The sequence below is a fragment of the Nicotiana tabacum genome, chromosome 24 (genome assembly GCF_000715075.1).
Source record: "Nicotiana tabacum cultivar K326 chromosome 24, ASM71507v2, whole genome shotgun sequence".
In the NCBI taxonomy this organism is placed as follows: Eukaryota; Viridiplantae; Streptophyta; class Magnoliopsida; order Solanales; family Solanaceae; genus Nicotiana; species Nicotiana tabacum.
The window spans coordinates 82,598,699-82,614,665 of NC_134103.1; the positions used below are offsets into that span (position 1 = coordinate 82,598,699).

At 34.0% G+C, this 15,967-nt stretch overlaps 1 long non-coding RNA gene and 1 other non-coding gene across 2 annotated transcripts; one reads left to right on the forward strand and one right to left on the reverse strand.

The window, feature by feature from the left end:
• Window positions 1-130: 130 nt before the first annotated feature.
• Window positions 131-2,824, reverse strand: LOC142178475 (uncharacterized). The gene is made up of 2 exons (XR_012706625.1): window positions 549-2,824; window positions 131-458 (listed from the first exon to the last, which is right to left on the reverse strand). It is a non-coding gene; the product is annotated as an uncharacterized LOC142178475 (long non-coding RNA).
• On the forward strand, window positions 1,458-1,531 carry TRNAI-AAU (transfer RNA isoleucine (anticodon AAU)). The gene has a single exon. It is a non-coding gene; the product is annotated as a tRNA-Ile (tRNA).
• Window positions 2,825-15,967: the final 13,143 nt, after the last annotated feature.

Genomic DNA, 15,967 nt, shown 5'->3' on the forward strand with positions numbered 1-15,967 from the left:
ATGGCTTTATGAAGTAATCAGAAAATGGCAACTCCTTTTTCACTGAATTTTCAACCCTCTCAGTTTAATTTCTTCTCTGTACAGTGAAGTTGCATGCTGGCAGTAGCAGTAAAGACTTAAAGAGTAAATCTTCTAAACATAAAGTAGCAGCAAAGAAGTTTATCAGCTGCAACTGTTGCATTTTCATTTTGCAGATCTAAGTTTCTATTATAAAACAAGGCACAAGCCTTCACTTGTAGACAAGGGCAGTTAACATTTGAAATCTTGCAGCAATTTTCTCAGGAATAGAAGTTCACATTTGATCAGGCAAAAGAAATGATATATCTCATAAACTGAATTGATTCTCCAGATTTGATTAGAACTGCAGGCTGGTGAAAAGCCTTTGCTCAGTGCAATTCTGAAAGCTGACCAGAGCTCTTTATTAGTTCAAATATATGTAACCTGCAAATTTCTTATAGCTGAAATGACACATCACACAAATAAGTGGAGATCAAGAACATCCTCTTGAACTGAGATCAGTTTATATTGGTTTAGTTTCCAGAAAGTACCACATGAAACGGTAAAAAATTATTCAGATGGTAATCTCTGGCTTGAGAATGCTGGATTTTCAGATCCACACCTATGTAGCTGTAGATTTTATCCATAGCATGGTGTTTCTTCTCTGCAAAGATAAGGAACGACTCCTTATTAATTTGTAGGCTCAATTCAATCCGATCTAAAACAGGTTAGCATTGATCTCTTCTAACCGACAAACACTTTATGTGTTTTTATGAGGACGAAGCCGAGCTATGAGTTCGACTGAACCCAACAGCTTTTGCTTAACAATGTATTTTGTGTTAAGAAATTCATTAAATATGTTACAAATATTAAATGTAGAACTCAGTCATTAATACTTGAATTTATCGTTCTAAAATCATCCACAACCCATAAAACTGAAATCTAAGCTTCTATCTATGCATATAAGCCTTTTTTCTTATTGTAGACGAGAAGCACCCATAAACTAGAAAGTCTATCCAATTTAAAAGATCATTTAATGTAATTAAAATAACTGAATTTTGAGTTGTTCATGGTTAGTGACAGTCCAAGAAGAGATCTCTCTTATTTTTCTTCAATATTGAAGCATACTCTTTTAGCAGCTGTTAGGCAAGATCGTGGAAGCAAATATACCAAATTAGCAATTTAGGAGATGGAAGAATCCAACAAATCGATGTATATTCTACTTTGGATGAAAATGTTATCTACTATAAGACGAGTTCAGTTTCAATGAAAATGTTATAGTCCAAGAACTGTGGAATAAGGTTATTGTCAAAGTGTCAAATCTTTTATCTTTATCGTGAGTTTAAAGAACTCTACTCATTTTACACTTCTCAAAAATTTCTCATTTTCTTTTTTAGATCTTAATTTCTCCTTATGGGTGTGTTTGATTATAGTAGAAAACACAAACAATATAACACCGAGGCCCATTAGCTCAGTTGGTTAGAGCGTCGTGCTAATAACGCGAAGGTCGCAGGTTCGAAACCTGCATGGGCCAGTACGATATTTTATTTTAAGTTTCAGCCAGCTGTATAAAATACTGCTTTTCTCTTCTTTAGTTTTTTATTTTTTGGTTCCAGTTCTTCCTTATTTTCTTATGTATTTATTTAACTTTAAAAATAAAAAATAAAGAGACATCTCAGTTCTGGAAATTAAAACAAGAGAAAACCACCAGCACTTTTAACTCAAGCTAGCTCTGCATATTTTTTTTTTTTTTGTTTTCACGATGTAATAGGAGGAATATAATTCATATAATTGATTCAACTTGTTTAGAATTGATGTGTAGTTCTAAATTCTCAAGAATCAGCAGCTTAAATCATGCAAAACTCAAATGAACAGAAATTTTGACAATTTTTATATCACACATACACCACATAACATAACCAATATATACACTTTGAAATTACACAGAGAAAAGCAAAAGTCTGAGTTACCTTTGGTTATCCTCAAACTTACACCAGACAATAAACCATCAAAGTAAGCATAAGTCTGAGGTCCCTTTAATTTGGTTATCCTCAAACTTACACCAAACTAAAAAGCACAGAATTGTCACACATGAAAATCTATCGTCTTGTTACAATCATTTAAGTCCTATTGGTTTTCCTTCATCAATATTACCTTATTTTTCTTCTTCAACGTAACATAAAGATTGATCATAATCACTTAACTGCACGAGCAGAAATCCGATGGCACCTAGCCGGCGATTGTACTCCACTGGAGACCATTCTTTTAGTGACAGTGGTTGCAGAAGGTGACGATGATGAAGTTGTCGAAAACCTAGTATCTGCATGTCCAAAAAGCTGTATATCTGACGTTTCAAAACGGCCTGAATCACCTGGAAGTCTCATGTAAGAAGCTGAAGGCGACTCATTTATCCATGTTGTCCTACCTCCATTTTTGTACTCTACTATTGCTTTGTATACTAATGGGATCAACCCCTCCATTTTTTCCCCCCTTGTTCTATAGGTTTTTTCTTTTTTATTTGCTTTTTTGCAAGTTTAGAAGAAAGTTTTGAAGTAATTAATTTGGAGAACTTTGGAGTGGTGAGGAGGAGAATTTATATAGTAAGGTAGTTTATTGGATAGGAGTGTCCAGCTGTAAATGCTAAGCAAAGGTGACAATGAGGCACGAATTAATGGAAGTAATTAAAGGAAAAAATAAAGAAGCTTCAAAGCAATGACATTGAGAAACTCCATCACATGAAAGCTCCATTTAAACTACACATTACTTTTACATATCATCAAATCTCAACTTATTATTTCTCTTAATCTTACTTAGCACATCTTTATAAATAAAATAAATCTATTGGCCTGACCAGTACCTGATTCTTCATTTTGTTATTCTTAAATTAGTGTCCATGGTTTTTACATGATACTATATTATATATGTGGTAGTTTGGTTTCCCGCTTAAAAAAATATATATTATGTGATTCTCACCGTTCAATTTTATCCGGCACTATTTCCTTATTAATTCGTTCCTAAAGGAATGACACATAATTTTATATTTTGGAAACATTCTATCTTTCAATTTCGTATTTTATCCTTAATGTCATGCTAATTCACTTCATATTTAAAGTCACAAGTTACCCAAAAAAAAAAAAAAAATCTTTCTTGAACTGCGCACCCGATCCAATTACATACATAAATTTAAACGGATGGAGGAAATCGGAAGGATTAGAATTTAGATAGTTTATATCAGATAAGCAGAATATATACGCCACATGATTATGACAGTATATATATAATAATAGTAAAATAATAATGGAACTTCCATCAAATTTTAATGTTTAGTTCATATGTAGTTTTTCATTAGTTGGTGTCTAACATATCTTTTAGGATATGGTGAGTCTATTTGAAGCTTTCAAACGTGATGTACTTGCTGCCATTTTCGATTGCAATTAACAGCTGAACCACACCTTTCCCACCAAGATATTATTTTTTCTTCTCTCTCTCTCTCTCTTTTTTTTCTTTTTCTTTTTTCTCTTCTTATTCCCATCTATGGTTTTTAAGAGTGGCTGCCTATAACATCAGAAGCACCAAAAGTGAAACAATAAAGAAAAAAATAATTGTCTGGCTTGAAGAGGAAAATTTCAAGACAAAGAGCTGTCACTTAATTTATACAAATAGCATGTCAGATTCACTGTTTACTTTCTCTAGACGGTATATATTGATTATACATAGTTACACACATATTATACATATATTATATATCTGACTACTATTTTTAATTTAAAAGATTAAGGTGACGGCTATTTGAGTTATTTCTTTTATTAATTTTTGCAAATGGTTACATAGGGACACATTGAATCTTCTGACTTACCTTTAGGAATTGTTTAGTGTCATAGCATCTTTAAGGAATTATTTAAGTCTTGACAAAAATACTCGAGATCATAGTTAGTTAATATAAAAATGTTGTTAATTTCGTCCATTGTGCTAGGCACATTTGGGAGCATTGAACAGATGGCTTGCCAAGTTCAGCTTGGCAATATAATAATGGCTCTTCTAGCTAGAGCAAAATGGAGCAGTTGCTTAATTACATTGACGTCAAACCAACTTCTTAATTAACCTAATCACTGGAATAGATAAGTCTATAGAACATTAAAGAATTGAAGGGAAAGAGATAAATCTAGTTATCCTAATCACTTATAATTAATCACATCCTTGATTCAAGTATTCCTCACATCTAGTCTCCTTTACTAACTTTAAACTACTATTATCAGTGGAAGAATATTTTTCAAGTTGCATATAGCAAGTGAAAGAATGTAAAAGAAAATTTTTTTTTATCTATCCTATGATGTGCAACTTTATCAGTTACGTATCCACGGGGAATTAATGTTAGTTTTCAAGAAGCAGATGAGAAGTCCCTATAGTTTAACCAATAATAAGGGGGTTAGTATATATAATTTGATCAACTATTCTTTTTTCTTCAACTTTTACTGTTTGAACGTTACCTGCCACCAAATTTTGTCTGATTTCGTCAATAATATTTTGTAAATAGAAAAAAAAATTCCTAAGAATTTATTTTATCAGCATTTGTATACAATCAAACTTTCCAAAAATTTACTTTCTAGGTCACAACTTTTATAATAAGTTTATTGCTAGCTAGTAGATTGAAGTAGAATGCTAGCAACGGGTAAAAATTGAGTTGTAACAAAATAAAAGCACATTCTTCTTTACTATTTCTAGAAGAATTATCCTAAATATCCGTCCACCAATCGCATACATAAATATATGTGTGTGCATAACTGTACTTATGTTTTTATATAATTTATGTATACTGGGTAGATAAAATATTAAATAGTAAATTCAGCCGGCTATTAATTATGTGCGAAATAAATATTTACATATGATTTCCGTTGACATCAAATTTAATTAAGATATACCGGCTCTCATGGACTCCACTTGAGACGAAGTCATAACTTGCATCACCAACTAATCAAGTAGTCCACTAATGTGTATATAATATTCAAGTCATTTTCTATTTTCTAATTAAAAAAGATTAAGCTTCAAAGTTGGAATCAAGGTGTCCTACTCCTAATGCCATAGATAAAACTGCGTGCGCCTTTTATGTGGGCGTTAGGTAAAGAAAGAGGATTGAGCTCTTGTCACATTGTCTCTATCTAAAGTTATAATAAGAAATTAAAAATTGTGTAAATATTTTTTAAATTATCTATGCGTAAAACTTAAACAGTATAAATATATCTCAAATATAAAACCATTAGGATATTGCTAATTATGTTACTATATATTGACGTCTCAAAGCATATATACCCCATTTGTTTTATTTTACGTGAAGGTGTTACTACTAGAGAATCAGATAAATTTTTCTTAAACTACGACTTTGACAAACTCTTTTAATTTTTTTTAATTACTATGTTGACTTATAATACTTTTAATGCAATTTTCAAATAAGTAAATTTGATTTAAAATAATATAAAATTGACAAAATTTTCTCGTGGCCACTTAAACTTGCACCTGATTGCCAACCCGATAAACGAACTTACAACTTTCCCATTTGAACACTTCAACTTAATAGAATGGGTTAATAAACACATCCCACAAAGCGTGTATGTCACTTGCGCAAAAACAAGGAACGGTCATGGCTGGGCAGTGACTATCATTCCTTAGGTCATATTTTATGGCCCAAAATTTTTTTAGGCGATCGGGGTCCGGGGGGCCCGGATCACTCGAAAGACGTGGGTTATAGCACACGAAAATATGAGAATCGGGTGGAATTCTAGTATGCCGTAAAACTCAAAAAATGAGGAACGGTCATGGCGGGGCTGCGACTATGGTTCTTAGGTCGTATTTATTGCTTGACATGTGTTATTTGTGGGTCCATTTTTAAAATTTATTACTCCCTCCGTTTTAAATTAGATGAGTTACTTTCCTTTTTAGTCTGTTCTAAAATAAATGACACATTTCTAAATTTGAAAATAATTCAACTTTAAACACTTTATTTTACCCATTTTACCCTTGATGAGAAGCTTTTATAACCACACAAATAGCATGACCCCACAAAGCTTTTACCCTTTAAGCTTTTAAGACCATAAGTTTTAAATTTTTTTTTTTTCTTAAATTCCGTGCCGAGTCAAGCTACCTCATCTAAAATGAAATGGAGGGAATATATCTTTTACTTCTCCACTCAAACACCCCTTCCCCCGCCCCCTCCCCTCAAACAATCGGTAAAAGAACCTAATGTCGATAAAGTCTGGACCGAACTCCCAAATTCAAAATGATCGGCAACTCCTGTTTCTCCATAATCATGTTCTTAAAAATTCATCAAGAAGCTATTCTTCAATCAAATCTCAAGAACCCAAATCAAACAAGAATACTTTGAAAGTTACCATAGACATTTTGAAAAGTTCTTCATCAAATAGTGCTTGATTTAACAGTGAAGGAGGAGATGAATTTAGTGGTGAAACAGAATGCTCCCCGACTTTGAAGCCATCATTGATTTCTTCTGAAATTCCAAAATTATTTTTTGTGTTCTTGCCAAATTATGACCATGGTGATATAAACTACTATAAAATTCAAAAATTAGCATACAACTTTTGAATTCTTAATTTTCCTTCTCAACTATACCCTTGACTTTTGACTTTTAGTGAAAGAATAGCTTGGGAGAAGATTCAAGGGTGCTAGACAGTAAAAAATTGTTGGATTTGATTTGTTGGTAAAAGGAAAAAAATGATTTTTGAGTGGAAGGAAAGGGGAGAGACTAAGTGCCACCACGACGCCTGTGGTGAGATTTTGGGTCGTGAAAGGATGGGGGCGTTTTCTTTCTTTCTTTTTTACTTTAAATTTTTTTCCCTGATTTTATAATTTTTTAATCCAAAATTATTGTCCTCACGCGCGTTAATTATGTGAGTTGCACACACTTTGTCCGTGTCACCTGTGCTCCTGCCACATAAGCATGGTAAATTGTCAAAGGAGTTTATTAATTTACAAATATATGGGTTGAGGTGTTCAAATGAGAAAATTGTAAGTTCGTTTACCGACTTGATAAATCAGGTGCAAGTTTAGGTGACCACGAGATCATTTTGCCTATAAAATTTATAGTTTATCTTCTGAAAACTGGGATTACGGCAGTTAAAAAATTCCTTCAAAGAAATTTTCCATAGATGGAGACTTGTGGATAAGATGGTGTAGCCTTCCTTGTAAGGAAATATCCTTGAGGTCCTCACGTTTGGTTTTTCTTTCTCTCTGTTTCAATCTTCTTTTATCAACTAAGAAATAGGTGAAACTATTTATCCTTCGCTAATTAATTAAAATAAAGTTGAAAGACAGCAAATAGTCGTCCCGTCTCCATAATATACAGTTCACATAGTTTGATGTCTTGACTTTGTTTTTTGTTTTTTTTTCCTACACAACTAAAAACTTTGTAATACCCTTTTATATTGGGAGGAATGGGATTTCAACTGCAGTGTCTCAGATTAAGAGAAATCAAAGCAAATCCCCGTTGAAATTGTACAAGATATATAGCTCTAAGTCGAGAAAGAAGATTTTGTTTCTTACCAAGTAACCATACGAAGATCTAATAGTAACAGGTACATCGAATTTGTGTATCTATTAACAACAGCGGAAGATCGTTGAAATTTGTGTGATAGAAATTGCTCCACGCCGATCAGAGGCGGATCCAGGATTTAAAAGATCTGGGTTCAATTTTTAAGATTTTTAACATTGAACCCATTATATATTTAAAGTTATGGGTTCAAATCTATTATTTTTGTAATTTTAATAAATTTTTACACATAAATTTCTACTCTGCGTCGAAAGTTATGGGCTCAATTCAACCCGTAACTCTCACACTGGATCCGCCTATGACGCCGATTCTATTTCACTTTGGAAATATAATTTTTGATTCCACAAACAAAGTGTTCTCTGTGTATTTCTTGTGAGAAGAAAGGAGATGAATTCTCCGTGTTTTTCTTGTATCTTTGAAGAGTACGTATTGTTCCCTTTTATTCAGAGTTAAGGAAGAAAGTAGTTCTGAAGAAAACTATTCCTACCCAAAAATATAACCGTGTAGAATATGCTCCCACAAATTCAACGTGTGGAGTAACTTCTCATAAGAGGTTATTTAATCTTATCTATTCATAAATGGGTCGGGTCAACCCACATGGAGCGACCCCCGACCCAAATTGAAAATAAATCCAACATCTCCACTTAGCTCATGGTGGGCTGTACCCAAACCAATATCATGCCAATATCACACATTATTCATACGGGCAAATAGTTTGTGGGACGTGCGAGCATCAAGGGCTATAAAATATTTCAAACCTATTAAGGTTATTCTAAAGCTCTATGTAGAAATCCGATCACATTCGGAAAGGATTCACTACTAATATGAGCATCTTATTACTCGCTATATCCCAGACATCACTCACTATTCCAGTACCTAGTTATCCGATCCCTCATCCTCGAAAGAGGTGAACTCGAGTTCATATTTAACTCCAGTACCTAGTTATCCGATCCCTCATCCTCGAAAGAGGTGAACTCGAGTTCATATTTAACTTTGTATCCATAATTACATTTGATACTATCATGGTAAGTGTAATGGGCGACCTATGAATACAAGTTAAATTACTAAATTTTTAGTTGTCTTCCCTTTCTACTCGAATCTTTCCATTCCAAATCAACTGCTTTCCTAGACATGCACTGCATTGCCGAATCACTCATGACTATTAGTGACATGCTAAAGTAGCAACACTGATTGGCACTTCAAGAGACAGTAAAAGGTCAAAGGGTATTTCAATAAAAGTTAATGTAACTTCTTGGAATCTCACACAATGAAGAAGCAGGGATTCATTCTTCTATTATCCCAATCATTCAACACCGTACAGATCTTGGTCTAGCTGACACCTTCAAATGTCTAACCCGGGTTTCTTACTTCAATAATCCTCAAATCAAACTTCTTGGAGAAACTCGCATCTGGCTGACAAAATAAGTCATAATCGAATGGTAAAATTTGTAAGTTTGATTTGTTGTCAAGACCGGCCTTTACAAGTAAATATAGCCTCGCATTATCCAAGGTTCTATAAGGTCTCATCTCTTCATGATTCTTAACGTAAGAGGCGATTGCTCGTGTGAGAGAGCCAATCTCGTGACTTGTTTGACACACTTTATCACACGAGATATAAACATAAATTCAATAGTCAAATATTGATGAGCATATTATAATAATAAAGTCTTTTTACAATACGTAAATATGTTCATATCCTTCACAAACCTAGAGCTATACCGTGTTTCTCAAACAAGTATCTAGATATTGCCTTTATAAAAGGATCAGCTATCATGCTTCGCGTAGGAATGTACTGTAAATTTATCTCTCCGCCTGCTACCATGTCTCTTACAAAGTTATACTTGATTTTAATGTGTTTAGTCTTGTTGTGATACATAGGATCTTTTATGTATGCAATAACAGCTTGACTATCCCAATATAGAGTCATGGGACCATGAGAATTTTTTGTAATATTCAAAGAATCTCTTCAACCAAACAACTTCTTGTACAGCAGACGCACAAGCCACGAACTCAGCTTCCATCGTCAAAAGGGTAGTACAAGTTTGTTTCTTACTTTTTCATGAAATAGCACCACCATTAAGTAAGAAAGCATAACCGGATGTTGATTTTCTATCATTCCGGTCACCAGCCCAATCATCATCTGTATATCCTCTCAAGTATAAATCATTTTCACTATAACATAGTGAATAATTTGAAGTTCCCTTCAGATATCTGAAAATTCTCTTCACAGCTTTCCAATGATCTCTTCCAGGATTGGATTGATACCTGCTAATCAGACATACGACATAACAAATATATGGGCGAGTACACATCATAGCGTACATCAAACTCCCAACAACACTTGAATACGGAACTCGAGACATGTCTTTATTTTTATTTTCAGTCTTGGGACACATTTCAAGGCTTAAAGTTTACCTCTCACTGTAGAAGTATCCATGGATTTGCAACTATTCATGCAAAAATGCTCCAAAATTTTCTTTGTATAAATTTTTTGAGATAGACTCAATAACTTTTTGGAACAGTCTCTTTGGATCTTAACTTCAAGGATATAGTCTGCATCACCCATATATTTTATGTCAAATGACTTCGAAAGCTATGATTTGATAGTTTTCAAATATTCCAAATTATTTTCGGCCAATAAAATATCGTACACATAAAGAGAAAGAATTTCAAACTTCCTATTGGACTTCTTCACATAAATGCAATGGTCTTCATTGATCATGGTGAAATCATACGAGATCATCTCATTGTGAAATCTCAAATACCATTGCCTTGAATATTGCTTCAGGCCATAAATAGATCTTTTCAATTTACAGACCTTCTTTTCTTGGCCTTTAACGATGAAGCCTACAGGTTTTTCTATGTAGATTTCCTCGTTTAGTTCTCCATTGAGAAAAGTTGTCTTCATGTCTATTTGGTGTAATTCCAAATCCAAACATGCAACAACCCAAAAGTAAGAGAATTGAGGTAAACTTCATAACCGGTGAAAATATTTCTTCATAATCTATTCCAGCTTCTTGAGTAAAGCCATTTGCCACTAATCATGCCTCGTATCTTTCTATTGACCCATCCGCTTTAGTTTAACTTTGAGAACCCATTTGTTCCCAATGGCTCTATGCCTAGGCGGAAAGTTAACTAGATCCCAGACTTTGCTGGTTTTCATGGATTCTAATTCTTCTTGGCAGAATATATAGTTTACCCCCTGACCTTGAGATCAAACCCCTATGACATACTCCTTCAATACGGGCAACCTTTTACACACACAATCTTTTAAAAGTGTGTCTAAAACACACCTCTTTTGCTCACCTGATATCGCGTGATTTACACCCACTAGAGGTGAGTGAGCATTAACTTTTTGTGTATGGAGCTATAAATTGACGCCATGTGTCCAATTGTTTTTATTTTCTTATCTATCTTCTTTTTTCATCAAAAATTTTAATCAATCTTAAATTTATTTTTAAAAAATATTTTTTAGCATCCATCTTCGCCATTCCTTCATCGCTGCTCCACCGCCATCCTCCATTGTCGCCACCAACATCACCTACCTCAATCTGTGCACACCATTACTTTTTTTCATTTCCGTTGTTCAAATGTAAAACCCATAAACTACAAAGGAAAAAAGCCACTATTTTGCACCAAATCAATTAAACCCATTTCAAATTCTTTATTACAATCCTAATATTCGAATTTTCAAGCACTGTCAATGTAGCAAAGCTCAAAATCAGTACTTCAAATGTAAGGGATTAAGGAGTTACATGAAGAGACTTCAAATAATGAGCAGGTGGTTCAAAATGGAATTTTCCAAACTCCAAATTATAACAATTGTTTTTAGAGAAAACTGGTTGGAAAAGTTTAGAGAAAGAAAGCATCTACAATTAAATATTTCCCATCAAGTCAACAAAATCTAGTTTTTAATTCGCACCAAAGTTGATAGGCACGCTGGATTGTTGGTTTTCGTCTTTTAAATTATTTAAGGAAGAAGAAACTTTGGAATTTTTACTGTTTAGAGCCATTTTGGGATATGGGTTTTGGCTAAGATGGTGTCTTGGGTAGATTAAGAAGATGAGGGAGCTTTTCTATTTCTTTTTTCCTTTTTTAAGAAGATGAAAACTTTTAAACGTAATTTTTTTTTTTAAAGTTAATGACACGTGTCACGATATTAATGATATGTGACATACACTTGCTGGAAACAAAGTGGTCAAGCACCGAGCAGGTGTGTCTTAGACACACTTTTGAAAGGCTGTGTGTGTAAAAAGTTGTCCTTATTGAAGGAGTGTGTCATAGATATTTGACCTCAAGGTCAGGGACAAACTATGTATTCTGCCATTCTTCTTTCATTGCTTTCATCCACTCATCTTTTCCAGGACTCGATAAAGCCTCAGTCACAGACTTTGGCTCATCCATTTATGTGAGAGTTAGCAAGAAAATATACTCTTTAATCTCATAAGTACGTTTGGGTATATTTTCCTGGCACTCTTTCGTAGTTGAAATTCAGGTTCGTCAAATGGATTTTAGGATTGAGAGTTCCCAATCCCACTCGGATCAAGATTAAGATCTTGATCAATTTGATTATCAACTATGTCAGAAGATACTTGCTGACTATCTCAGTTCAATCAGTCCATAGTTCATAAAGAGTGGAAGAAACTAATTTAGAAGGCACTTTGTTCAACATATAGGCTGCATTCAATAACATATCTTCCCAAAAGGAGCTAGGTAAAATTTGCCTGCGCCATCATGGACCTTATCATATCCAACAATATTCTATTCCTCCTTTCTGCTACACTATTTTGTTGAGGTATGTAAGGAATAGTTAACTGTCTGGTGATGCCCTTTTCATTATACAATTCTTTAAATTGATTTGATAGATATTCACGCCGTCTATCGTTTCTTAAGGTTTTAATCCTCTTATCTAATTGATTCTCAACTTCATTCAAATATTTCTTAAAGTATTCTAGAGCTTCATATTTATGAGAAATCAAATAGACATAACCAAAGCGTGTGAAATCATCAATAAACATAATGAAATATAAAGCACAAGACCTAGCCCTCATATTCATTGGACCACAAATATCAGAATAGATTAATTGCAATGGAAAATCAGTTCTCTTAGCCTTTCAAATAGTTTACGTGTAATCTTTTCAGCAAGACAATTTTCACAAGCTGGCATTTCAATTTTAGAGAAAGAACCCAAATGTCCTTCCTTAGCCAATCTATTAATTCGAACCTGCCTTATGTGACTTAATCTTGCATACCATGTAATAACATCAATATCATTGTTACTAGAATAACATGCCATAACACAACGGTTAACATAATAGTTATACGTAGAAGGATTATAATCTAACACAATAAAACCATCATAACGATGTCCAAAACCATAAACAACATTGTTTAGAGTAATTCTAAGACCATTGCGACTAAAGTTCAAATTGAAATTTAAATCTAGAAGAACAGACACAAAGACTAAGTTGCGTCGAATCTCTGGAACATATAATACGTCATGCAACATCAAAGATCGGCCACCACACATGTCCATTCTACAAGTGCCTATCCCTTTGACTTCAAGCTTTGAATTATTTCCCACATATACATGTTTTGATCCAGGTGGAACTCGGCGAAACTCTATAAATGCTTCTCTATCACAGCTCACATGGCCGGTGGCCCATGAGTCTATAATCTACATATGATAAGATTCAGTTAGTAAAATAGTGCTAGAAATATATATAGCACTAAGAGATACGTTTTGAAATGCTACCTTTTTCGGCTCAGTGCACTCACGAGCAAAATGCCTTGGAACTTGGCAATTGTAGCACTTCATCTTGCTCTTGTCTTTCTTATTGTAGAACCGTTTTTCTTTCTTGGAATTTGGCTTGTTTCTTTTCTTGGAGGATCCTTCTCCGGCCTCTTACCCTTTCCGTCATTTTTCTAGTTTCTCTTGCGCTTGAAGCTTGATCTCTTTGTGCCACTTGATTCTGCCACAAAGGCATTAGGTACAACTTGCATCACCAAGTCGCTCGTATTCAAGCTCCACATGACGGGCAACATCAGCAAAAGTTTTGATGCTATCATTATGGGTCAAGTTAACCTTCAGATGTTCCCAATTATTGTGAAAAGGCCGAATTACTGCCTGAACCTGCTGCTCATCAGAGAGAACATGGCCAATACTTTTGAGTTGAGCAATCATATTTGACATCACCCTTAAATGTTTCTTGACACTGTCACCATGACGCTTTTTGTACGTGTCAAACTTGATAGTCAGTTGTACCCCGATATGCCTCTCTTAAATATACCCACATGGCTTGAGCAGTAGGATATTTCTCACATTCGTGGATGAGATCATCAACAACTGAACTTACAATAATTCCACGTGTAGTGAAATCTTTCTTTTTTCAAATATTGTAAGTTTCCAGATCCCTCCTGTGTTAGTCAGTGTTACCCTCCTTTGGGTGACTCATAACATGGTTAATACTTTCAAGAGCATCTTGCTCTTCGAGTACATACCACATCTTATGATTCTAGATGTCATAATTTTCACCATTCAGTTTGTCACCTGTTGATACCCAATTTTGCCTTCATATTTTTATAAATATCATATATACTTTCAAAATATTATTTTTGCATCATCAACAATTTACAAAAGTCATATAAGTATTTTCTATAATTGTTCATAATTTTTTAAGGCTTTAAAATAGATTTTTTTGCATTTAAATTGTTCAAATATTTATTAATTATCCCTTCAAACTATTTTGGGATGCTTTAATCATCCAAATTTATTATTTTTACTCACTCATGTGTTTTATAATATTTTACTTCATTTCATGTAATTGCATTTGTATTTTTTGGACGATTTACGCATTCTTGCAATAATAGCATACTTTATAATTAGTTATATTTTGTCATTTTATTCAGGGTCAAAATAATTTTTTATATTTTTATAATCTTCATCTATTATTTTAAAATATTAATTTTCATAAATAGTATTTTTATATTTATTTAGCTATTTTATTAAATTATTTTTCCTTAATTTCTTGTATTTAAAATCTAGCCCAACCCTAAGCCAATTTTCGGACCAAAAGCTGGCCCAAATACTCAGCCCACTTCTTTGATCCCTTAGCAGCCTAAACCAAACAACCCCAAATCGAACTAGAATTGACCTCAATCTTAGAGATTTGGACAATATTTCATCTATATACATGAAGAAATGCTTGATTCTTCACACCAGTTGGCCGATTTTAAAGTATCGAACCCTAACTAGGGTTTGGAGTTTGATTTCTTTCCTTTCCGGTTACTTTACTGATTGCATGTGTATCTTTCTACTTTCCTTTTTTATGTTTGCTTAATTTTCCTTCCTTGTTTACTCGTTTGATTTAACTACTATATAACCCCCCTTTCCCCGCTTCCCCTCTAAGTCTTAAAGACTACTGCTATGACTACTACTACCACTATTCTCTCACTCTCATTCATCCTATACTATTATGAAATTTTAATTTTTGGCCGGCTGAAAGCCAAGGCCACCAGATGTTGTTCATTAACCTCCTCTAGTGCAAGCACTGCTCGGAGCACATTTCGAGGCTCCTGTGAACTCTGAAACACTGAGGGTTTGGGGTTTTATCATTTTTCAGTAATCGCGACTATTCTTAAGATTTTGAGTTCTTCATCCCCTTTTTAGTTTGTTCGCAACTTGTTAGTATCTTATACTTTTTTAATTTTATTATCCTATGATTGTGTGCATTCCTTTGGGTGTTTAATGTTATGCCACTTCAAGCCTGCTCTAATTCTGATTTTTCACATAGTTAGCTAAGTCGATTCATGATGTTTACTTGATTTACAATTAAACCTGATTGATGTTTATCGCACTTTGTTTGGATCCTTGGAAATTGCGCCTGCCCAGAATTGTTTTCTTCCTGTTGAATCCCTTATGCATCGCCTGTTGTTCCTGCTGCAAATAATGTGATGACACTGTCTAAATGCTTAGCCTAATATGCTCTTCCTTGACATTACTAGCTTCAATGAATGCCCATTGTATGTGTCCAACTTGATTAATTGCTTATCTTCATGCTTAAGTCTAATTGATTACTCAAGACTGTTGCTTATCATGAATCCATGACTTAGAATCTCCTAGGAAATTAATGCATGCCCAGAACCTATTGTAATTTGTCTATGCTAAATCTTTCATGTACACTTGCTATTTGTCAAGACCTAAAAACCTAACCTGTCGTGATGGCGCCTATCGTAGAACTAGGCAAGCCGACTCATTTCCAAACAAAACCGATATTTTCATTTCAAAGATAATTTCAATGCTATTTAACATAAAACCTCCATTTGAGGAGTTCAAATCAAGGAAAACAAAAGTGCAGAAAAGAAAAGCCTGACGTCGGGGTGTTACTAGTCATGAGCATCTACTACAATCTG